Genomic DNA, 24992 nt, shown 5'->3' on the forward strand with positions numbered 1-24992 from the left:
GTTTTGAAGTAAAGTAGCTTGTGTCATTTAATTTGTTGTTGAGCGCTCATTTTTTTACACTCTTCAATCGCCTCTGAGAGTTTCTAAGTAGGAATCTCATTTGAAATTTGCTTAGGGACATTAATAGATGCTTCTTTTAAATAATATATGTTATATATTTGGTACGTGAGTACCATTTTTCTTTGTTGGATCTCTGGGCTGTTTTTGTTTGTGGCTCTATGTTCATGTCCGCAGTTGGGGCATTAATTATATGCATAGTGTTGGGCCATGTGAAAAAGAAGCACATACATCACATGCCGGAGAGTTTTTGCAAAACTTTTTAAGTATGTCCCAATTTGAATTTGAATCAGTTTTTGCATTGTATGGGGATTGGTACGTACTACTTTACAATGCAATTATTTATGCCGACTTCGATTGTTCTTGGTATCTCGTACAGATTGAAGCTTAATAAGTTTCACCTTATCAGTACGGATTTCAGAAAAAGTGTTCTACAAAAAACAAACCTCATTTAATTCACTGCAGTTGTAAAAAAGAGGATTTCTTCAAGGAAAGCAAACTGATGCAATCTACACAGGCTTCAGCAAGGCATTCGATAAAGTTAATCATAAGCTATTACGATTAAAACTTAGAAACATTGGACTTACAAAAAATGTTCCGACTGGATTTTCTCATATCTACAAAATAGAACACAAAATGTATGTTTTAAAATCCCATTTCAAAGAGTATTATAGTTTCTTCTGGAGTCCCCAAGGAAATCATCTAGGACCACTCCTATATTTTATTTATAAATGATCTACCTTCATCTATAAAATTTTCAAATATTTTGATGTAGGCCGACGATTTGAAAATATTTCTTAGCTTTTCTGATATATGTAGAAACCAGTTCCTAAAATATGATTTGAATTCGTTTGCTAACTGGTGCAATATGTTGGGAATGGTGGGTTAGTTGTGAGTTAGTGGTGCTAACACATAACACATATAACATTTATATACAAATACTAGCTGGCCTGGTCCGCGTTGCCGGCCCGTAATTTTAGTCTTTAATGCTTATTATATCCTCCACCTTGGAAAGGAGGGTATATAAACTTTTTCATTCCATTTGTAACATCCATAAATGTTCGTCATAGACCCCATAGAATATACATATGTATATTCATAATCAGCACAAAATTCTAAGTCGATTTGTCCTTCTGTATGTCTGTTTGTTATAATTACGATACAGCCTACATTATTTGACGTAGAGCATCAAAATTTAGCAGAACAATTTGTATTGTGTATAGGATGGTTGATATTGAAAATGATCTATCGGTCCACGTTTTGGTATAGTCCCCATATAACGGTATCTCTCGAAATTCGGTATTTTAATGATTTTTGCCACATTTCTCCTCGGATTTGTCTAACACATATAACGATGCCTATCGATATTGGGTTGTTGATAATCCTAGTCACATTTACTCACATAATTGTTTCAAATTTGGTATCTTAGAAGGTTTGATAGATGACAATCCTTGAAGTATAAAACTCTCAACAGAGGTTCCCCTTTTGGTATGGCCCCATATAATGGCCTCATTCACTTTATGGTTTTTTGATAAGTTAACTTTGACTATGTTAACCAAACCATCTTTCTGGTATACGAAGTTTAAAGTGAAACACGCTTGAATTCAGATACTTTTATATAAAAATGTTTAATTTATCCTAAGGTGGTTGATATTAATAGTTCTGCCCGGTCGAACTTAATTTTTTTCTTGTTTTTAAAGTAATAAGTAGTATTTGTCATTGAAATTGCGCGTTGGAGACCCCATAATGTCCATATCTTTTATCATAGTATAATTCAAAGACGATTAAACAAATGTCCGGTTCCTTAAATCATATGATTTCATTTGCCGAAATTAGTATGAAAATATAGTTAAAATGTATGATATACTTGAAATCGGTTTGTATCCTTATCCGGGGGTTATGACCAATATCATGAACTACAAAAGCGATTTAAGGTATCGTGAAAGTTTAGGAAGAATTTCTGAAAGAATAGAAATCCTTTTCCCTCTTCTTTTTGCGACCTTTATATTCGGTATTTCACTGATTTCAGTCCCAATGAATTTTGCATATTGAGTTCTCATTGGACGGATTATTGTCATGTGAAAGAAGTAGGTAGGTCCCCGTTTTGAAATGAGCCCCATAACGTTCTGCCGTTTTTTTTTTTTTTTGTTTAAATGTGTTCGCACCTTCGAGCTGAAGCACGATGTAGATCCTGGAGTTGAAAGCTAAATTCCAATTTCAGACATGAAAGATCGCTAATTAACATCGTTATTGGGTACTATTTCATTTTTTATATTATTCATTCAGAATTCAAAACAATAAAAAATGTACACTTCTATATAGTTTTTATATTGAAAAAATTTCACGCCAAAAGGATTTTTTCTTTTATATTTTTATTGGCATGTTTTCCCAAGATTTCATTCCGAAGTTGTATAAATTGTGAAAATCCGTCAAAACGTTCTTGAGTTATAAGCATAGTAACTAATAAACAAATTGAAAAAAATCTTCAACTTGTTCGCAGGTTTTTTACAGCGAATGTTTAAAGCTCCTCACGAAGTTTGGTCCTTACTTTTATTTTGAAATTTGATTCCATTGAAAAAATGTTCTCTATTTTTTCCCGATTTTAGTTGCAATGCTATAGGCTCTTTTTTTGATTTTTTAGCAATTTTGAAAAAAGTAATTATCCTTTAACTTTGGTTTGACCACGTTAAATTATTTTAACATCATCTATTTAGGTCCACCACTACATATTTGTCGTCGCTTTATACTACCCAGTTCTTGAGTTAATTAATTGCTACGCGTATAGCAATTAACACAACTTTATTTGATATATATAGATAGATTAGAAGTTTGCGTGGTCAGTTCCTTAGCCCCCAAATAAATCCCTAGGGTTGGAGGGAAAGTCAACGTTTGTACAAAAAATTATGCAAATTATGCAGCCGTTTTCAACTGATTCCATTACCAACGAACAACAATTGATTTTTATATATATAGACTAGCTGGCCCAGTCCGCGTTGCCGGCCCGAAGTTTTAATCTTTAATGCATAGTTTTTAAAGCATAATTATTCACAAATCTGGCAAACATAAGTGGCACAATTTTTAGTATAAATGATGACTCGATTAAATAGAAATAAATACGTCTTTTAAGAAAGTTGAACCTATTTTTCAGTAAGTGGTTTTAGCTTTAGAGTTAAAAACCTAAATAATATAGCATATATATTAAAAATTATAGATTAACTGTTTATAATAGGCCCATGTAAGATGGTTCTCTACCCCCAAAGTAGCCTAAACACACATTTTAAGTCAAATCGATTCGAAAATATAATCAAAACCCTCGAAATAGGCAAAATCAGGAGGTACTTTTATATGAAACCTACTCCAAAACATTGACACTGAAATATTTCCGCGCAGAGGTCTTTTACCAGAAGCTAGATGCCAAATAAGGGCAAAATCAATTGAAAAATGTGACCAAGACCCTTGTAATAGCTAAAATCACCAGATACCTTCACATAAGAGTTATAATGAAGCATGGTCCTATACTTATAATTATTTGAAAGAATTTTTTTTTTTTCTAAAATCTCAAATTACCAACATTTGAGGAATTTGAAAGGGGCTATATCACAATGTAAATCAACCTGATACATATTTTGTACAAGTGATTCCTTATGTAACCCCTAGGACTGTATCAAATTTCAAACATTATCGTAACTTTTGCGGAGTATAGGGCAAAATATTTGCGGCCCTTTGTGTATGGTTAAGCTATATAAAAGGGATTCTAAAAAAGTTAGATCGGGGTAACCCTCTTTTCGGATTTTTATATACCAACCAAAAAAAATCCTAACCCCAAGATTGTCTGCGGCGCAGGGTAATTACTGACGATAGCGCATAGTGCCGGTATAACGGTATCTATGATTTATGGTTACTTTTAAGAGTTCGGAAGTATTTTTCGAGTATATGAATCCTTTTCTTACTATATTCTCAATTCACTCCACTATTTTGTATTGTCCGCATATTACAGTGCCTCTTCATATTCGGTATTTCACTGATTGAAGTCCCAATGAATTTTGCATTTTGAGTTCTCATTGGATAGATTATTTCTTCGGTGGGGAGAGTCAAGATTACGTCGCATACTAACTGTGGAACAGATATCTTCATGATTTTCTTCAGATATTTCTTCAAATATTAGGATTTTAGATAAATTGAAAAAATGGGTGCAAAATTGGGCGTGGTCTCTTTTTTCTGCATAAAAACCTAATCGGTGTAGAACGAACATTAAAAAAAACATCCAAATAGATCCAGCCGGCCTCAACTGATTCAATTACCAACGAACAACAATTTCTTTATATATAGATACAAAAGTAGGCATGGTCAGTTCCTCAGCCCCCAAATAAATACTTAGGATTAGAGGGAAAGTCTACAGTATGTCGTGTAATAATTTTAAAACCGATGTCTTCATTATTTGGCAAATATAAGGATTTTAGATAAATCGAAATAGTGGGCGTGGTCAATATTTTTCCTTTTAAACCTAACTCGGGGTATGACGAACGTTTGTACAAAAAATTATGCAAATCGGTCCAGCCGTTCTCAACTGATTCCATTACCAACGAACAACAACTGACTTTTATATATATATATATATAGATTGTATTCTGCTTGTTGAGCCCTTTCATTTGATAACCATATTAATGGGATTGATAAAACCTACGTTATCCGCCAATTGGGTATCGGCCGCCATCTTGGATTTCAATCTTTTATATTATATTGTATTCTGCTTTTTGAGCCCTTTCATTTGATTACCGTATTGATGGGATTGATAAAACCTACCTTATCCGCCATTTTGAAGCGGCCGCCATCTTTATAATGATAATGAATAAACATAATTGTATTGTCACCAAAATCCAAAGTGTATACAAAATTTTAGATTAATCGGTTGTCAGGAAGATGGTGAAATTTGAATTACTAAATTTGACCCAAGAATAAATAATAAAACAAATGGGGTGAGCTAAATAAAACCTTAAAAAAAAAACAGTACAAATGTACATTACAAAATTGTAAGTCAAAATGGAAAAAAAAATCATGCAAAATAAAACATTACTATTGTACACTTGAAAAGTCAAAATGAAAATTTTCAAATTTCACATTTTACGCGATTTTTTTGCATTTTATCCTTTTTGCCAAGAGATAATTAAAGTAAAAATGAACTTAAAGATTCTGACAACTAGCGCTCAAAGATAATTAAAGTAAAAATGAACTTAAAGATTCTGACAACTAGTGCTCAAAGGCTGGGTCTACTAGTTCCGCAAAGGGTGATGTGAAAAAATGAGCTTTTAAATATAAACAAGTAAGGCAACTCTGTCTTGATTACAAGTGCTTTTGTGCCGTCTCCAAAACTAAACTTATAAAAAAATAAATTTGCTCGGTTAATTGTGCATTTTTGAGTGTTTTTTAGTGTTAATTTTATTAAATATATAAATAAAAATCTGAAGAAAGTGAAGTTTTTGATTAAACTTGTGTTTTAAAGTGTTTTCGCAAAATCTAATTTTTGTGTTTATTCATCCATAGACTTTATTTTTCATTTTTGTTTGCTTTGTTCTTCGAAGCTTTGTTTTTGTTTTACTTTGACGTTTGTGCTTTATTCGTCTTGTATTACGTCCTACTAAATTTCGTTCTTCCTGAGCATACTTTCAGGCACTTATTTAATTACAAAAAACAATACCGTTCACACAGTTCTACTTTAAACTCTGTCGTTTACACCTAAAGCTAATACTTATATTTCTATTTTAACTGTTGATAATGGCTTGCTCTTATAAGGATTGCAATATTAAAAACGTTACTGAACGTCTTATCACATGTTATCTATGTGATAACTATATGCATCTGAAATGCGCTGGTTTTAATGGCAGACAATTCGATTTTATCACTGATAAATCTAAAGGACTCCGCTGGTCCTGTTTGGATTGTAGGGATTTAGAGATAAATTTCCATCGTCTTTTTAAGGACACTAAAGCTGAAATTCTAAATCTTAAAAAAAGTTTTAACTCTGTATCACAAAATTTCGATAGAATTGAAAAAATGGTTAATACCTTGAAGTATAAAACTCTCAACAGAGGTTCCCCTTTTGGTATGGCCCCATATAATGGCCTCATTCACTTTATGGTTTTTTGATAAGTTAACTTTGACTATGTTAACCAAACCATCTTTCTGGTATACGAAGTTTAAAGTGAAACACGCTTGAATTCAGATACTTTTATATAAAAATGTTTAATTTATCCTAAGGTGGATGATATTAATAGTTCTGCCCGGTCGAACTTAATTTTTTTACTTGTTTTTAAAGTAATAAGTAGTATTTGTCATTGAAATTGCGCGTTGGAGACCCCATAATGTCCATATCTTTTATCATAGTATAATTCAAAGACGATTAAACAAATGTCCGGCTCCTTAAATCATATGATTTCATTTGCCGAAATTAGTATGAAAATATAGTTAAAATGTATGATATACTTGAAATCGGTTTGTATCCTTATCCGGGGGTTATGACCAATATCATGAACTACAAAAGCGATTTAAGGTATCGTGAAAGTTTAGGAAGAATTTCTGAAAGAATAGAAATCCTTTTCCCTCTTCTTTTTGCGGCCTTTATATTCGGTATTTCACTGATTTCAGTCCCAATGAATTTTGCATATTGAGTTCTCATTGGACGGATTATTGTCATGTGAAAGAAGTAGGTAGGTCCCCGTTTTGAAATGAGCCCCATAACGTTCTGCCGTTTTTTTTTTTTTTTTTTGTTTAAATGTGTTCGCACCTTCGAGCTGAAGCACGATGTAGATCCTGGAGTTGAAAGCTAAATTCCAATTTCAGACATGAAAGATCGCTAATTAACATCGTTATTGGGTACTATTTCATTTTTTATATTATTCATTCAGAATTCAAAACAATAAAAAATGTACACTTCTATATAGTTTTTATATTGAAAAAATTTCACGCCAAAAGGATTTTTTCTTTTATATTTTTATTGGCATGTTTTCCCAAGATTTCATTCCGAAGTTGTATAAATTGTGAAAATCCGTCAAAACGTTCTTGAGTTATAAGCATAGTAACTAATAAACAAATTGAAAAAAATCTTCAACTTGTTCGCAGGTTTTTTACAGCGAATGTTTAAAGGTCCTCACGAAGTTTGGTCCTTACTTTTATTTTGAAATTTGATTCCATTGAAAAAATGTTCTCTATTTTTTCCCGATTTTAGAGTTTTTGCAATGCTATAGGCTCTTTTTTTGATTTTTTAGCAATTTTGAAAAAAGTAATTATCCTTTAACTTTGGTTTGACCACGTTAAATTATTTTGACATCATCTATTTAGGTCCACCACTACATATTTGTCGTCGCTTTATACTACCCAGTTCTTGAGTTAATTAATTGCTACGCTTATAGCAATTAACACAACTTTATTTGATATATATAGATAGATTAGAAGTTTGCGTGGTCAGTTCCTTAGCCCCCAAATAAATCCCTAGGGTTGGAGGGAAAGTCAACGTTTGTACAAAAAATTATGCAAATTATGCAGCCGTTTTCAACTGATTCCATTACCAACGAACAACAATTGATTTTTATATATATAGACTAGCTGGCCCAGTCCGGGTTGCCGGCCCGAAGTTTTAATCTTTAATGCATAGTTTTTAAAGCATAATTATTCACAAATCTGGCAAACATAAGTGGCACAATTTTTAGTATAAATGATGACTCGATTAAATAGAAATAAATATGAAACCTACTCCGAAACATTGACACTGAAATATTTCCGCGCAGAGGTCTTTTACCAGAAGCCAGATGCCAAATAAGGGCAAAATCAATTGAAAAATGTGACCAAGACCCTTGTAATAGCTAAAATCACCAGATACCTTCACATAAGAGTTATAATGAAGCATGGTCCTATACTTATAATTATTTGAAAGAATTTTTTTTCTTTCTAAAATCTCAAATTATCAACATTTGAGGAATTTGAAAGGGGCTATATCACAATGTAAATCAACCTGATACATATTTTGTACAAGTGATTCCTTATGTAACCCCTAGGACTGTATCAAATTTCAAACATTATCGTAACTTTTGCGGAGTATAGGGCAAAATATTTGCGGCCCTTTGTGTATGGTTAAGCTATATAAAAGGGATTCTAAAAAAGTTAGATCGGGGTAACCCTCTTTTCGGATTTTTATATACCAACCAAAAAAAAAATCCTAACCCCAAGATTGTCTGCGGCGCAGGGTAATTACTGACGATAGCGCATAGTGCCGGTATAACGGTATCTATGATTTACGGTTACTTTTAAGAGTTCGGAAGTATTTTTCGAGTATATGAATCCTTTTCTTACTATATTCTCAATTCACTCTACTATTTTGTACTGTCCGCATATTACAGTGCCTCTTCATATTCGGTATTTCACTGATTGAAGTCCCAATGAATTTTGCATTTTGAGTTCTCATTGGATAGATTATTTCTTCGGTGGGGAGAGTCAAGATTACGTCGCATACTAACTGTGGAACAGATATCTTCATGATTTTCTTCAGATATTTCTTCAAATATTAGGATTTTAGATAAATTGAAAAAATGGGTGCAAAATTGGGCGTGGTCTCTTTTTTCTGCATAAAAACCTAATCGGTGTAGAACGAACATTAAAAAAAAACATCCAAATAGATCCAGCCGGCCTCAACTGATTCAATTACCAACGAACAACAATTTCTTTATATATAGATACAAAAGTAGACATGGTCAGTTCCTCAGCCCCCAAATAAATACTTAGGATTAGAGGGAAAGTCTACAGTATGTCGTGTAATAATTTTATAACCGATGTCTTCATTATTTGGCAAATATAAGGATTTTAGATAAATCGAAATAGTGGGCGTGGTCAATATTTTTCCTTTTAAACCTAACTCGGGGTATGACGAACGTTTGTACAAAAAATTATGCAAATCGGTCCAGCCGTTCTCAACTGATTCCATTACCAACGAACAACAACTGACTTTTATATATATATATATATATAGATTGTATTCTGCTTGTTGAGCCCTTTCATTTGATAACCATATTAATGGGATTGATAAAACCTACGTTATCCGCCAATTGGGTATCGGCCGCCATCTTGGATTTCAATCTTTTATATTATATTGTATTCTGCTTTTTGAGCCCTTTCATTTGATTACCGTATTGATGGGATTGATAAAACCTACCTTATCCGCCATTTTGAAGCGGCCGCCATCTTTATAATGATAATGAATAAACATAATTGTATTGTCACCAAAATCCAAAGTGTATACAAAATTTTAGATTAATCGGTTGTCAGGAAGATGGTGAAATTTGAATTACTAAATTTGACCCAAGAATGAATAATAATAAAACAAATGGGGTGAGCTAAATAAAACCTTAAAAAAAAAAAAACAGTACAAATGTACATTACACAATTGTAAGTCAAAATGGAAAAAAAAATCATGCAAAATAAAACATTACTATTGTACACTTGAAAAGTCAAAATGAAAATTTTCAAATTTCACATTTTACGCGATTTTTTTTGCATTTTATCCTTTTTGCCAAGAGATAATTAAAGTAAAAATGAACTTAAAGATTCTGACAACTAGCGCTCAAAGATAATTAAAGTAAAAATGAACTTAAAGATTCTGACAACTAGTGCTCAAAGGCTGGGTCTACTAGTTCCGCAAAGGGTGATGTGAAAAAATGAGCTTTTAAATATAAACAAGTAAGAAAGTCCTCGGATTTGTCTAACACATATAACGATGCCTACCGATATTGGGTTGTTGATAATTCTAGTCACATTTACTCACATAATTATTTCAAATTTGGTATCTTAGAAGGTTTGATAGATGACAATCCTTGAAGTATAAAACTCTCAACAGAGGTTCCCCTTTTGGTATGGCCCCATATAATGGCCTCATTCACTTTATGGTTTTTTGATAAGTTAACTTTGACTATGTTAACCAAACCATCTTTCTGGTATACGAAGTTTAAAGTGAAACACGCTTGAATTCAGATACTTTTATATAAAAATGTTTAATTTATTCTAAGGTGGATGATATTAATAGTTCTGCCCGGTCGAACTTAATTTTTTTACTTGTTTTTAAAGTAATAAGTAGTATTTGTCATTGAAATTGCGCGTTGGAGACCCCATAATGTCCATATCTTTTATCATAGTATAATTCAAAGACGATTAAACAAATGTCCGGTTCCTTAAATCATATGATTTCATTTGCCGAAATTAGTATGAAAATATAGTTAAAATGTATGATATACTTGAAATCGGTTTGTATCCTTATCCGGGGGTTATGACCAATATCATGAACTACAAAAGCGATTTAAGGTATCGTGAAAGTTTAGGAAGAATTTCTGAAAGAATAGAAATCCTTTTCCCTCTTCTTTTTGCGGCCTTTATATTCGGTATTTCACTGATTTCAGTCCCAATGAATTTTGCATATTGAGTTCTCATTGGACGGATTATTGTCATGTGAAAGAAGTAGGTAGGTCCCCGTTTTGAAATGAGCCCCATAACGTTCTGCCGTTTTTTTTTTTTTTGTTTAAATGTGTTCGCACCTTCGAGCTGAAGCACGATGTAGATCCTGGAGTTGAAAGCTAAATTCCAATTTCAGACATGAAAGATCGCTAATTAACATCGTTATTGGGTACTATTTCATTTTTTATATTATTCATTCAGAATTCAAAACAATAAAAAATGTACACTTCTATATAGTTTTTATATTGAAAAAATTTCACGCCAAAAGGATTTTTTCTTTTATATTTTTATTGGCATGTTTTCCCAAGATTTCATTCCGAAGTTGTATAAATTGTGAAAATCCGTCAAAACGTTCTTGAGTTATAAGCATAGTAACTAATAAACAAATTGAAAAAAATCTTCAACTTGTTCGCAGGTTTTTTACAGCGAATGTTTAAAGGTCCTCACGAAGTTTGGTCCTTACTTTTATTTTGAAATTTGATTCCATTGAAAAAATGTTCTCTATTTTTTCCCGATTTTAGAGTTTTTGCAATGCTATAGGCTCTTTTTTGATTTTTTAGCAATTTTGAAAAAAGTAATTATCCTTTAACTTTGGTTTGACCACGTTAAATTATTTTGACATCATCTATTTAGGTCCACCACTACATATTTGTCGTCGCTTTATACTACCCAGTTCTTGAGTTAATTAATTGCTACGCTTATAGCAATTAACACAACTTTATTTGATATATATAGATAGATTAGAAGTTTGCGTGGTCAGTTCCTTAGCCCCCAAATAAATCCCTAGGGTTGGAGGGAAAGTCAACGTTTGTACAAAAAATTATGCAAATTATGCAGCCGTTTTCAACTGATTCCATTACCAACGAACAACAATTGATTTTTATATATATAGACTAGCTGGCCCAGTCCGGGTTGCCGGCCCGAAGTTTTAATCTTTAATGCATAGTTTTTAAAGCATAATTATTCACAAATCTGGCAAACATAAGTGGCACAATTTTTAGTATAAATGATGACTCGATTAAATAGAAATAAATATGAAACCTACTCCGAAACATTGACACTGAAATATTTCCGCGCAGAGGTCTTTTACCAGAAGCCAGATGCCAAATAAGGGCAAAATCAATTGAAAAATGTGACCAAGACCCTTGTAATAGCTAAAATCACCAGATACCTTCACATAAGAGTTATAATGAAGCATGGTCCTATACTTATAATTATTTGAAAGAATTTTTTTTCTTTCTAAAATCTCAAATTACCAACATTTGAGGAATTTGAAAGGGGCTATATCACAATGTAAATCAACCTGATACATATTTTGTACAAGTGATTCCTTATGTAACCCCTAGGACTGTATCAAATTTCAAACATTATCGTAACTTTTGCGGAGTATAGGGCAAAATATTTGCGGCCCTTTGTGTATGGTTAAGCTATATAAAAGGGATTCTAAAAAAGTTAGATCGGGGTAACCCTCTTTTCGGATTTTTATATACCAACCAAAAAAAAAAAATCCTAACCCCAAGATTGTCTGCGGCGCAGGGTAATTACTGACGATAGCGCATAGTGCCGGTATAACGGTATCTATGATTTACGGTTACTTTTAAGAGTTCGGAAGTATTTTTCGAGTATATGAATCCTTTTCTTACTATATTCTCAATTCACTCTACTATTTTGTACTGTCCGCATATTACAGTGCCTCTTCATATTCGGTATTTCACTGATTGAAGTCCCAATGAATTTTGCATTTTGAGTTCTCATTGGATAGATTATTTCTTCGGTGGGGAGAGTCATACTAACTGTGGAACAGATATCTTCATGATTTTCTTCTGATATTTCTTCAAATATTAGGATTTTAGATAAATTGAAAAAATGGGTGCAAAATTGGGCGTGGTCTTTTTTTCTGCATAAAAAACCTAAATCGGTGTAGAACGAACATTAAAAAAACATCCAAATAGTTCCAGCCGGCCTCAACTGATTCAATTACCAACGAACAACAATTTCTTTATATATAGATACAAAAGTAGGTGTGGTCAGTTCCTCAGACCCAAATAAATACTTAGGATTAGAGGGAAAGTCTACAGTATGTCGTGTAATAATTTTAAAACCGATGTCTTCATTATTTGGCAAATATAAGGATTTTAGATAAATCGAAATAGTGGGCGTGGTCAATATTTTTCCTTTTAAACCTAACTCGGGGTATGACGAACGTTTGTACAAAAAATTATGCAAATCGGTCCAGCCGTTCTCAACTGATTCCATTACCAACGAACAACAACTGACTTTTATATATATATATATATAGATTGTATTCTGCTTGTTGAGCCCTTTCATTTGATAACCATATTGATGGGATTGATAAAACCTACGTTATCCGCCAATTGGGTATCGGCCGTCATCTTGGATTTCAATCTTTTATATTATATTGTATTCTGTTTTTTGAGCCCTTTCATTTGATTACCGTATTGATGGGATTGATAAAACCTACCTTATCCGCCATTTTGAAGCGGCCGCCATCTTTATAATGATAATGAATAAACATAATTGTATTGTCACCAAAATCCAAAGTGTATACAAAATTTTAGATTAATCGGTTGTCAGGAAGATGGTGAAATTTGAATTACTAAATTTGACCCAAGAATAAATAATAAATAATAAAACAAACGGGGTGAGCTAAATAAAACCTTAAAAAAAACAGTACAAATGTACATTACAAAATTGTAAGTCAAAATGGAAAAAAAAATCATGCAAAATAAAACATTACTATTGTACACTTGAAAAGTCAAAATGAAAATTTTCAAATTTCACATTTTACGCGATTTTTTTGCATTTTATCCTTTTTGCCAAGAGATAATTAAAGTAAAAATGAACTTAAAGATTCTGACAACTAGCGCTCAAAGATAATTAAAGTAAAAATGAACTTAAAGATTCTGACAACTAGTGCTCAAAGGCTGGGTCTACTAGTTCCGCAAAGGGTGATGTGAAAAAATGAGCTTTTAAATATAAACAAGTAAGAAAGTCCTCGGATTTGTCTAACACATATAACGATGCCTACCGATATTGGGTTGTTGATAATCCTAGTCACATTTACTCACATAATTGTTTCAAATTTGGTATCTTAGAAGGTTTGATAGATGACAATCCTTGAAGTATAAAACTCTCAACAGAGGTTCCCCTTTTGGTATGGCCCCATATAATGGCCTCATTCACTTTATGGTTTTTTGATAAGTTAACTTTGACTATGTTAACCAAACCATCTTTCTGGTATACGAAGTTTAAAGTGAAACACGCTTGAATTCAGATACTTTTATATAAAAATGTTTAATTTATCCTAAGGTGGATGATATTAATAGTTCTGCCCGGTCTAACTTAATTTTTTTACTTGTTTTTAAAGTAATAAGTAGTATTTGTCATTGAAATTGCGCGTTGGAGACCCCATAATGTCCATATCTTTTATCATAGTATAATTCAAAGACGATTAAACAAATGTCCGGTTCCTTAAATCATATGATTTCATTTGCCGAAATTAGTATGAAAATATAGTTAAAATGTATGATATACTTGAAATCGGTTTGTATCCTTATCCGGGGGTTATGACCAATATCATGAACTACAAAAGCGATTTAAGGTATCGTGAAAGTTTAGGAAGAATTTCTGAAAGAATAGAAATCCTTTTCCCTCTTCTTTTTGCGGCCTTTATATTCGGTATTTCACTGATTTCAGTCCCAATGAATTTTGCATATTGAGTTCTCATTGGACGGATTATTGTCATGTGAAAGAAGTAGGTAGGTCCCCGTTTTGAAATGAGCCCCATAACGTTCTGCCGTTTTTTTTTTTTTTTTGTTTAAATGTGTTCGCACCTTCGAGCTGAAGCACGATGTAGATCCTGGAGTTGAAAGCTAAATTCCAATTTCAGACATGAAAGATCGCTAATTAACATCGTTATTGGGTACTATTTCATTTTTTATATTATTCATTCAGAATTCAAAACAATAAAAAATGTACACTTCTATATAGTTTTTATATTGAAAAAATTTTACGCCAAAAGGATTTTTTCTTTTATATTTTTATTGGCATGTTTTCCCAAGATTTCATTCCGAAGTTGTATAAATTGTGAAAATCCGTCAAAACGTTCTTGAGTTATAAGCATAGTAACTAATAAACAAATTGAAAAAAATCTTCAACTTGTTCGCAGGTTTTTTACAGCGAATGTTTAAAGGTCCTCACGAAGTTTGGTCCTTACTTTTATTTTGAAATTTGATTCCATTGAAAAAATGTTCTCTATTTTTTTCCCGATTTTAGAGTTTTTGCAATGCTATAGGCTCTTTTTTTGATTTTTTAGCAATTTTGAAAAAAAGTAATTATCCTTTAACTTTGGTTTGACCACGTTAAATTATTTTGACATCATCTATTTAGGTCCACCACTACATATTTGTCGTCGCTTTATACTACCCAGTTCTTGAGTTAATTAATTGCTACGCTTATAGCAATTAACACAACTTTATTTGATATATAGATAGATTAGAAGTTTGCGTGGTCAGTTCCTTAGCCCCCAAATAAATCCCTAGGGTTGGAGGGAAAGTCAACGTTTGTACAAAAAATTATGCAAATTATGCAGCCGTTTTCAACTGATTCCATTACCAACGAACAACAATTGATTTTTATATATATAGACTAGCTGGCCCAGTCCGGGTTGCCGGCCCGAAGTTTTAATCTTTAATGCATAGTTTTTAAAGCATAATTATTCACAAATCTGGCAAACATAAGTGGCACAATTTTTAGTATAAATGATGACTCGATTAAATAGAAATAAATACGTCTTTTAAGAAAGTTGAACCTATTTTTCAGTAAGTGGTTTTAGCTTTAGAGTTAAAAACCTAAATAATATAGCATATATATTAAAAATTATAGATTAACTGTTTATAATAGGCCCATGTAAGATGGTTCTCTACCCCCAAAGTAGCCTAAACACACATTTTAAGTCAAATCGATTCGAAAATATAATCAAAACCCTCGAGGTTCTTTTATATGAAACCTACTCCGAAACATTGACACTGAAATATTTCCGCGCAGAGGTCTTTTACCAGAAGCCAGATGCCAAATAAGGGCAAAATCAATTGAAAAATGTGACCAAGACCCTTGTAATAGCTAAAATCACCAGATACCTTCACATAAGAGTTATAATGAAGCATGGTCCTATACTTATATTTATTTGAAAGAATTTTTTTTCTTTCTAAAATCTCAAATTACCAACATTTGAGGAATTTGAAAGGGGCTATATCACAATGTAAATCAACCTGATACATATTTTGTACAAGTGATTCCTTATGTAACCCCTAGGACTGTATCAAATTTCAAACATTATCGTAACTTTTGCGGAGTATAGGGCAAAATATTTGCGGCCCTTTGTGTATGGTTAAGCTATATAAAAGGGATTCTAAAAAAGTTAGATCGGGGTAACCCTCTTTTCGGATTTTTATATACCAACCAAAAAAAATCCTAACCCCAAGATTGTCTGCGGCGCAGGGTAATTACTGACGATAGCGCATAGTGCCGGTATAACGGTATCTATGATTTACGGTTACTTTTAAGAGTTCGGAAGTATTTTTCGAGTATATGAATCCTTTTCTTACTATATTCTCAATTCACTCCACTCCACTGCCTCTTCATATTCGGTATTTCACTGATTGAAGTCCCAATGAATTTTGCATTTTGAGTTCTCATTGGATAGATTATTTCTTCGGTGGGGAGGGTCATACTAACTGTGGAACAGATATCTTCATGATTTTCTTCTGATATTTCTTCAAATATTAGGATTTTAGATAAATTGAAAAAATGGGTGCAAAATTGGGCGTGGTCTTTTTTTCTGCATAAAAAACCTAAATCGGTGTAGAACGAACATTAAAAAAACATCCAAATAGTTCCAGCCGGCCTCAACTGATTCAATTACCAACGAACAACAATTTCTTTATATATAGATACAAAAGTAGGTGTGGTCAGTTCCTCAGACCCAAATAAATACTTAGGATTAGAGGGAAAGTCTACAGTATGTCGTGTAATAATTTTAAAACCGATGTCTTCATTATTTGGCAAATATAAGGATTTTAGATAAATCGAAATAGTGGGCGTGGTCAATATTTTTCCTTTTAAACCTAACTCGGGGTATGACGAACGTTTGTACAAAAAATTATGCAAATCGGTCCAGCCGTTCTCAACTGATTCCATTACCAACGAACAACAACTGACTTTTATATATATATATATATAGATTGTATTCTGCTTGTTGAGCCCTTTCATTTGATAACCATATTGATGGGATTGATAAAACCTACGTTATCCGCCAATTGGGTATCGGCCGTCATCTTGGATTTCAATCTTTTATATTATATTGTATTCTGCTTTTTGAGCCCTTTCATTTGATTACCGTATTGATGGGATTGATAAAACCTACCTTATCCGCCATTTTGAAGCGGCCGCCATCTTTATAATGATAATGAATAAACATAATTGTATTGTCACCAAAATCCAAAGTGTATACAAAATTTTAGATTAATCGGTTGTCAGGAAGATGGTGAAATTTGAATTACTAAATTTGACCCAAGAAACCTTTTAAAAAAAAAAACAGTACAAATGTACATTACAAAATTGTAAGTCAAAATGGAAAAAAAAAATCATGCAAAATAAAACATTACTATTGTACACTTGAAAAGTCAAAATGAAAATTTTCAAATTTCACATTTTACGCGATTTTTTTGGATTTTATCCTTTTTGCCAAGAGATAATTAAAGTAAAAATGAACTTAAAGATTCTGACAACTAGCGCTCAAAGATAATTAAAGTAAAAATGAACTTAAAGATTCTGACAACTAGTGCTCAAAGGCTGGGTCTACTAGTTCCGCAAAGGGTGATGTGAAAAAATGAGCTTTTAAATATAAACAAGTAAGAAAGTTGTAAGTTCCGGGCCGAACTTTGAATACCCTCCACCATTTGGTACAAATTTGGCAATTTTCAAAAAAATAAAATCCATTAAAAATTCTGTTAAAATCTTAAAAATAGCGAATGTAGCTGTATATTAAGGTCTATACGACGACGTAGACCTGCATAGGCAACTTTTGTCATAAGCTGTTATAATATTTAAATGCTTAACTCGAAATAAAATCTGTCTATAATGTAGTTAAAATAAATAAAATACCGAATATAGGGAGGTACAATACTTGGAACTGCACAGACGATTTTCTAGCATATCCATTACAAATTTCAAATACAAAATTTGAAACAATTCCGGTAATAATGTCGCTTAAATCATCAAAATACCGAATATCGGAGGGTACCGTTATATGGGGGCTATACGAAGACGTGGACCTACATGGCCGATTTTCTGTCTTAGGCTGTAGTATCCATTACGAACCTCAAATGACAAATTTGAAACAATTGCGGTAAATAATGTCGCTAAAATCATCAAAATACCGAATATCGGGGGTACAGTTATATGGGGGCTATACGAAGACGTGGACCTACATAGCCCATTTTCAATACCAAAAGTCCTGCAGACATAATACACATTTGAGTAAATTGTTATCAACGTACTTCATTTCGTTCGGAAGCTAGAGTGATTTCCACAGACGGACGGACATTGCTAAATCGACATAGAATTTTATGCTGATCAAGAATATTTATACTTTGTGGAGTCTAAAATGTATATTTCGAGGGAATGACAAACTTAATATACCCTTCATACTATGGTGGAGGGTATAAAAATAGGTAAGTGGAGAATAGATATTTTAATAGAGTTCAACGAAGTACTTAAACAAATACGATTACATAGGCTATTGTAGATTACACATAAGGATCTCAATGGGTTACTGATTGCGAAATTAGTTATTGCGAGAGATAATTTTAACGGTTCGAAATAACGAGTTCTACGAGAAAGAATTATAATATTCTTCAACTTCGTCAGTTAAGAAATGAGAATTAATCAAACCGCGTGGTTATTTTATAATAAATAACGCTCTTAGCATAACCCGTCTCCTTTCAAGTGTTGGGATATGAATTAACAGTAATAAGGTGGAAGTAATTTGGACGGGTTCCAGTTAAGGCCCCGTAGAGCAAAAATCAGGAATTGAACTTGAACTGATTCGACTTTATCTGAATAGCATTTATAAAAAGGACTCCACAGAATACATCCGTAATCTAATACTGGGCGAACTAAGGTGACAAACAATATTTTGGTGACATATGCGTTTTATGAAACCTAATAAATACTTGGCCTTAATAACACATGAGTCAATATGTAAATGAAAACGTAGTTTAGGATCTAAGAAAACACCGAGGTCAATAAAGGAATCAACATTTTCTAATTTGTATGAACCGATAAAGTAGTTAGAATGTATTAGCTAAGATCTAAACAAGGATTTTTTTTTTGTATTTCTTAAGATTAAGGGATATACCGTTGGCACTGCACCAGTTCACAAGGGAATGTAAATCGTACTGTAAGAAAGTCGAATCGTCAAAGGAATTTGTATGCATGTAACGCTTCACATCATCAGCATACTTTAGTATTTTAGAGAATCGAATGTGATCATTAATATACAGAACAAAAAGTAAAGGACCCAAATGAGTACCCTGTGGTACGCCAGAAGAAACAATAATATTTTTGGAAAACGAATCATTGAAAATGACTTTCTGGGTACGACCCTCCATAGCATCGAGTTTATATAACAAATGCTAATGCAATACGGTATCAAATGTTTTACTGAAGTCTGTATAAATAGCGTCAGTTTGTTATTTATTAACAAATCCGTTGTGAGCATGGCACACAAATTCTAAAAGATTAGAAGTAGTTGATCTGCCTTTCAAAAAACCATGCTGAAAAGGTGATATTATGCTTTTTATAAAATGTGACATTCGACGTGAGACTAAGAGTTCAAAAAGTTTAGGAATGGCGCTTAACTTAGCAATACATCTATAGTTATCTATGAAACGTCTATTTCCTTATTTTTTTAGTAGAATAACGAAACTTGATCTCCAGAAGCTTGGAAAATAGCCGACTTTCAGGGAGTAATTAAATATTTTAGTGTAGTGGTGTGTATTTCGCAAGGGCCTATAGATGTGCCCTGGATATGGGAAGACTGAAAAAAGTCAGCAAATAAATTTGCAATTTCAAGATTGTCTGAAGACTCTTTACTACCAAGTTTCATGCTACAGGGAATTTTTTGAGCTCTCCTTTTGGAGTTTACAAATTTAAAGAAATTCTTAGGATTGTTTAAAAAATTCTTCCGTATTTCTCTGAAAAGTTAACCTTCGTTGATCTTGGAGTCGTATTGGATTGAAAACTTATCTTACGTTGGAGTAAAAATTTGTACATGTCAATTGTTCGCCCAATTTCGGAATACTCTTCGGTCATATGGGACCCTATTTATAAAACACACCGGACAGACTCGACCAAAAACAATTTCTATTTTTCTGCTTACAATGTTGGAATTTTTCATATGATAATCTTCCACCATACACTGATAGACTCTCGCTGATCAAGCCGCCAACTCTGGAAAGCCGTAGAAAAATGCTAAATGTCTTATTTCTTTATAATGTTATTATGGGTGATATTATTGCTGGTTTTCTTGTTAACAACATAAACGTCAATGTTCCTCAATGTTCCACCCGCAACTATGTACCACTAGCTATTCAATTCTCCAGAATGAGCTATGCAACTGCTGATCCTTTTACGAGAATGTCAAAAGATTTTAACGCATTTTATAATTTTATTGATTTTACAATGGATCTTAATACTATAAAAAGTAAAATAATAATGTTTTTGAATTCTTAATTTTAATTATATAATAATCATTTATGTAGATATATAGTCTGTAAGGAATTATCCATAGGTTAATAGAATAAATAAAATTAAATATCAGGAAGATGTTAAAAGATTTGAGCGTTTTCTCAGTATTTTTGGTTTTCATTACAACGTATCTATAAAACTACACGTTGAAAAAGTTCATGAAGATACCTTGTTGTAGAGAGAGAGAGAGAATCGCAACTGGTGTTGAGTGTAAACTGTTATAATAGATATGTTTGAAGTGCATGTGTGGATAGTAATATTTGTGTGGGGTAGATATCTTTAACGCTTGTTATTATTTATATTATTTTAGCCGGATAGGTGTTTAGGATATTTGATCAGCCTAATCAATTCTGCGTTACGATGGTTTTGGTTTTCCTTAACAGAGACCGTTCAACAGCTGCTAAAGCTGGTAGTTGACCATAAGGACAGTGTATACTTCATTCTAGTTTGTAGCTTGCTTGCATTTTTCGAAACATTACAGCTGCAACTGCAAATAAAATACGATGCCGTATAAAGCGATGTAACGTAGTAAGAAATGTGGCCGACGAAAAGTCAGACGCAGCCTCTAAATGTACCACTTTGGAAGAAAAACAAACAAAAACACATACGTATCCGTAAGTGATACTACAAGCAGGAAAACAAGTTCGAATGAGCTGATTTCAACAGTGGACAGATTTTGAATGGGAGAACTCAACTAAAAAAACACAAAAACCGCACAATTTTATGCGTGGAAGAGAAGCAGATTTTATTATTCTTGGAGGATAACACGAATATAAATTACATCCGCGTATGCCTTCTCTGAGGCATCTGTAAAAAACCTCAAATTTTATGGTGAATAGTGGTTCATAATAAACCCAACCCGGAATCATGACACTTGAGTATAATTCTTCTTCACTTGAGTATAATTCTCAATAAAGGTTTGCTATGAGTTTGTATAGCATCAAGGAGTAAATGGTCCCATCCAATGTTTTCTAATCTAATTTTCTGCATTATGATTTGGGTGTGGTTATTGTATGTTGCACGATACTAACTGTGGGGCCGTTCTGTTTTGCTTATACAAAAGAGCATAATGCCGTGCGTGGCATATATTTACAATTCTGTAAAATGGTATGAGTACTTACTCACTTGTGCTTTGTTTTCAAAGACAATGTTTTAAATCGTGGACCAGAGTAAGGGAAATGATTTTCATTGGAGTAGCAAACACAACGATGTTTTCACCAATTGTGCCTTCACATCGCGTAAATATCAGACTCTGTTCCCAAAGGGTCACGGTTCGTTTTGACAGACGCTGAATACAAATAATAACAAGTATTGGATCCCAATGATTCTCAGCGACGTTTAAACTACTGTTAACAATGATGTGTTTATTATCATAAGTATATTGAAGAGATTTCCATGCCAGAGATAAACTTTTATTGGTTAACGGAAATTTTAAGCCTCTTTTCTAAGCCTCGCCCTATGCTTTTTTTGCATTAAATGACATAACCTCTCATTGTCACTCAAGTAGGAGTTATTAATATGACCGAATATAGGGCGGAGTTATTAATATGACAAGGTAGGCCACGATAAATCCTTATCTTAGCTATGACTTGAAACCAGTGTTTTCACCAAGAAACTCTATATTGCGAACTAGTTGGCCCTATCCGCGTTGCCGGTTGTAGCCTTGAATGCTAATTTTTTGAAGCATAATATCTCACAGATCAGGCTCAAACAAGAGGCAACATATTCCATTCAAATGAGCTGTAATTGAGAATTTGAAAGGTTTAGAAAATCGTGCTGCGTGGAATTTAGTTTTGTCCACCTCATGATTGAGGATAAAATGATTTCAGAATAGTCAACGTTAATTACTCCTCTACCCCATTACCATCTCAAATTGCTCGTTAGAGTTCTCATAAAGGCTATGTGTTTGATCATAGTAAACTTCAATCACTATTAAACAATGTCAAATCGGTTAAAATCAATGTCAAAAAACCAAAATATGTACCTACATTGACATTTTTTAGTAAAATGGTTATTTACCCCCCAATTCGTCTAAACACACATTTCTAACCAAATCAATTGGAAAATTTGGTCAAGACCATCGAAATAAAAAAGTTGGTAAATTTATATGGGCGCTACTCCGAAACATTAACCTGCATTGAAAATTATCTTCGAAGAGGTCTTCTAACCCCTTAGGAACCAATATTCCAAATAAGGGTCAAATCAATTGCAAACTTGTGGCCCGGGAATAGCTGAAATCAGGGGAATGAAAGAATCTTTTCTATTTTCTAAAAAATTAGAATTAATTTGAAAAATATGACTAAAATATATAAAAAATACTTTAAATCGGGGAATACCCTAATGGGTATACCAAAACGTAGACCGACATGACCCATATTTTGTACAAATTATTTTATATGTAACTCATAAGACTGTATCAAATATAAAAAAACTATCGTTAATTTTGCGAAGTATAGAGCAAATTATTTGAGGCCCATTATGTATAATTAAGGTTATATGTAATGGGTCCTAACAAATTTTGGCCTAGGGATTTTTATCTGCTAACCGAATACACAAATACAGTGTAATTGCTCACCATAGCGCATGATCCACCGACTTAAAGTATCTTTAAGGGTTTGGAAGAATTTTCGGAAGATGTGAATACTTTTCCTACAAAATTTCCACTAATTATAGTCCCAATGAATTTTGTATTTTGAGTTCTCATTGGATGGATTATTGTCATATGAAAGAAGTATTTCCACGTTTTGATAGGAACCCCAACTATTTTGGCCATTTTTGTGTTCGCATCTTCCAGTTGAGGCAAAATTCAAAACAATAAAAAATGTACACTTCATGTAAAATTGAAAAATTACGAAAAATTAAAAATATTTAGAACAGTGTTGGCTTGTTTGTTCGGGATATCGTAGTATTTTGTTGTTGCAAAATGTTCAGGCTTTATCCCTTTATTGTTGTTTTATAAAAACAACGTTTGTTTATTAGTGGATAACGATGGTAATGCTTACCAGGGGGTAAGGTAGGGAATACCTAGGTTTCGGAAAGAGCCACCAATCCTCATCAGTTCCCTTGTTTTTTGTCTGGGATATTCTCCCCAGGAGTTATTTTAAAAATAACTTCTATGACAAAAAACATTTTTTACCCGAGTGACGAGATCCTAAGCTCAATAGAAGAGGAACCAAAGAATTAAATAAAACTAAAATTCGTTTGGAAAGTCTTCTAAATCTTACAACCGCACTTATAAACATTTACATCTTTCTCCACTTGTTATGCTTTCGTTCAACCTGGACGAAGTAGCATAACCGGCGAAATCGAAAATCATCGAAAACATGCCAAAATTTTTAGGTATTTTCAGGACATATTTTTTTATGAAAAAGAGGTATTGTTGTATTTTGTTATTTATTTATTCAAATAATATTCAGTATCTAAATTGTCATATTTAAATATTATATTTTAGAACTCAAACGTCTAGTATGTCTTTCGTTGAGAATATTTCCAGATGAGAAAAAAATCTCTCGCGCGTTTCTTAGCTGACGGGTATAGCCAAACTTTCACGGCTACTAATATTAATAATTTTAGATTAGATGGCTTCCTATTGTTTAAAACCGCAGCCTGCCTATAGCTCCACATGTTAAATATATTTTTTAATATATCAATTGGAGGCTCTTCACTTCTCTCTTTTTTTTTTTGCAAATTTTGATCCAAAAGCTCTGAAAATTGGTGTAAATATGGCATTGTAATTTTCTGCTCATCATAAGAACACTTAATGTTCTCACTGACATGAAATAAAAAGGAGTAATCAATATTACCTGATTTGCACAATAGCGGAGGAGAGCCTTCGTTCGTGTCGGGAGATAAAAATGATAGGGTCTTTTCTTATAGCAACGTGCAGCTATCTCGCCATGAAATCTATTGACATTGCCAGATCTCAACGATGTTAATTATTTACAAAGTAATTATGCGTAATTACTGTTTAGTTTAAGCTTTAAAATCGTTAATGTTTTAAGATTCAATAGTATCAATTGAACACACTTTCAATAGTTCTTCCAACCAAATGGCAAAAATGTGCATAGCAGGGTATTTTTTCGAGCTTATTTTTTCGCAAAGCTTTGAATAGTTTGAGATAACTTAGTAGAGATTCTAGCAATGAAAACTTGTAAGCCAGATATACAATAAAGGCCTGCACAAGACGTGTTTAATTTAGAATTGCATAAAATATTGCTATTTATTGACCCCTGGTTTGGTCATTAATTAGTCGTTAAAATGTACGCGCTACGGTTTATTGCAACCTTGTGCTAGCGCCTTTGACATTTTAACTACTAATCACTTGTCACTTGTTTGCCGCCTCCTTTAGACATCAAGGAGTACTTCGCTGTCATTCGGACAGACATCACCCGCAATATTGTTTGCAGCACATATCGTTGTGCATAGAAGGGCATATTGTTGCCACAGGTAATATCGTTACCAACCAAACTAAGAATAAATAGTTCTATATATTAAGAAAAACCTTTGTGTTTTTATTTATCTTTTTGCATATACCCTACGGTCCACTGCTCGACGCATTCGGCGTTTTACTCCCATCGGCGGAGTCCCTCTGAGCTAATCATTGGTCCTTCGAG

At 32.9% G+C, this 24992-nt stretch overlaps 1 protein-coding gene across 2 annotated transcripts in view; it reads left to right on the top strand.

Moving 5' to 3' along the window:
• LOC101892697 (kinesin light chain) overlaps positions 1-24992 on the top strand; it is a 176183-nt gene that overhangs the window by 105180 nt on the left and 46011 nt on the right. The window lies entirely within an intron of this gene.

Source organism: Musca domestica, unplaced genomic scaffold (assembly GCF_030504385.1).
Source record: "Musca domestica strain aabys unplaced genomic scaffold, Musca_domestica.polishedcontigs.V.1.1 6, whole genome shotgun sequence".
NCBI lineage: Eukaryota > Metazoa > Arthropoda > Insecta > Diptera > Muscidae > Musca > Musca domestica.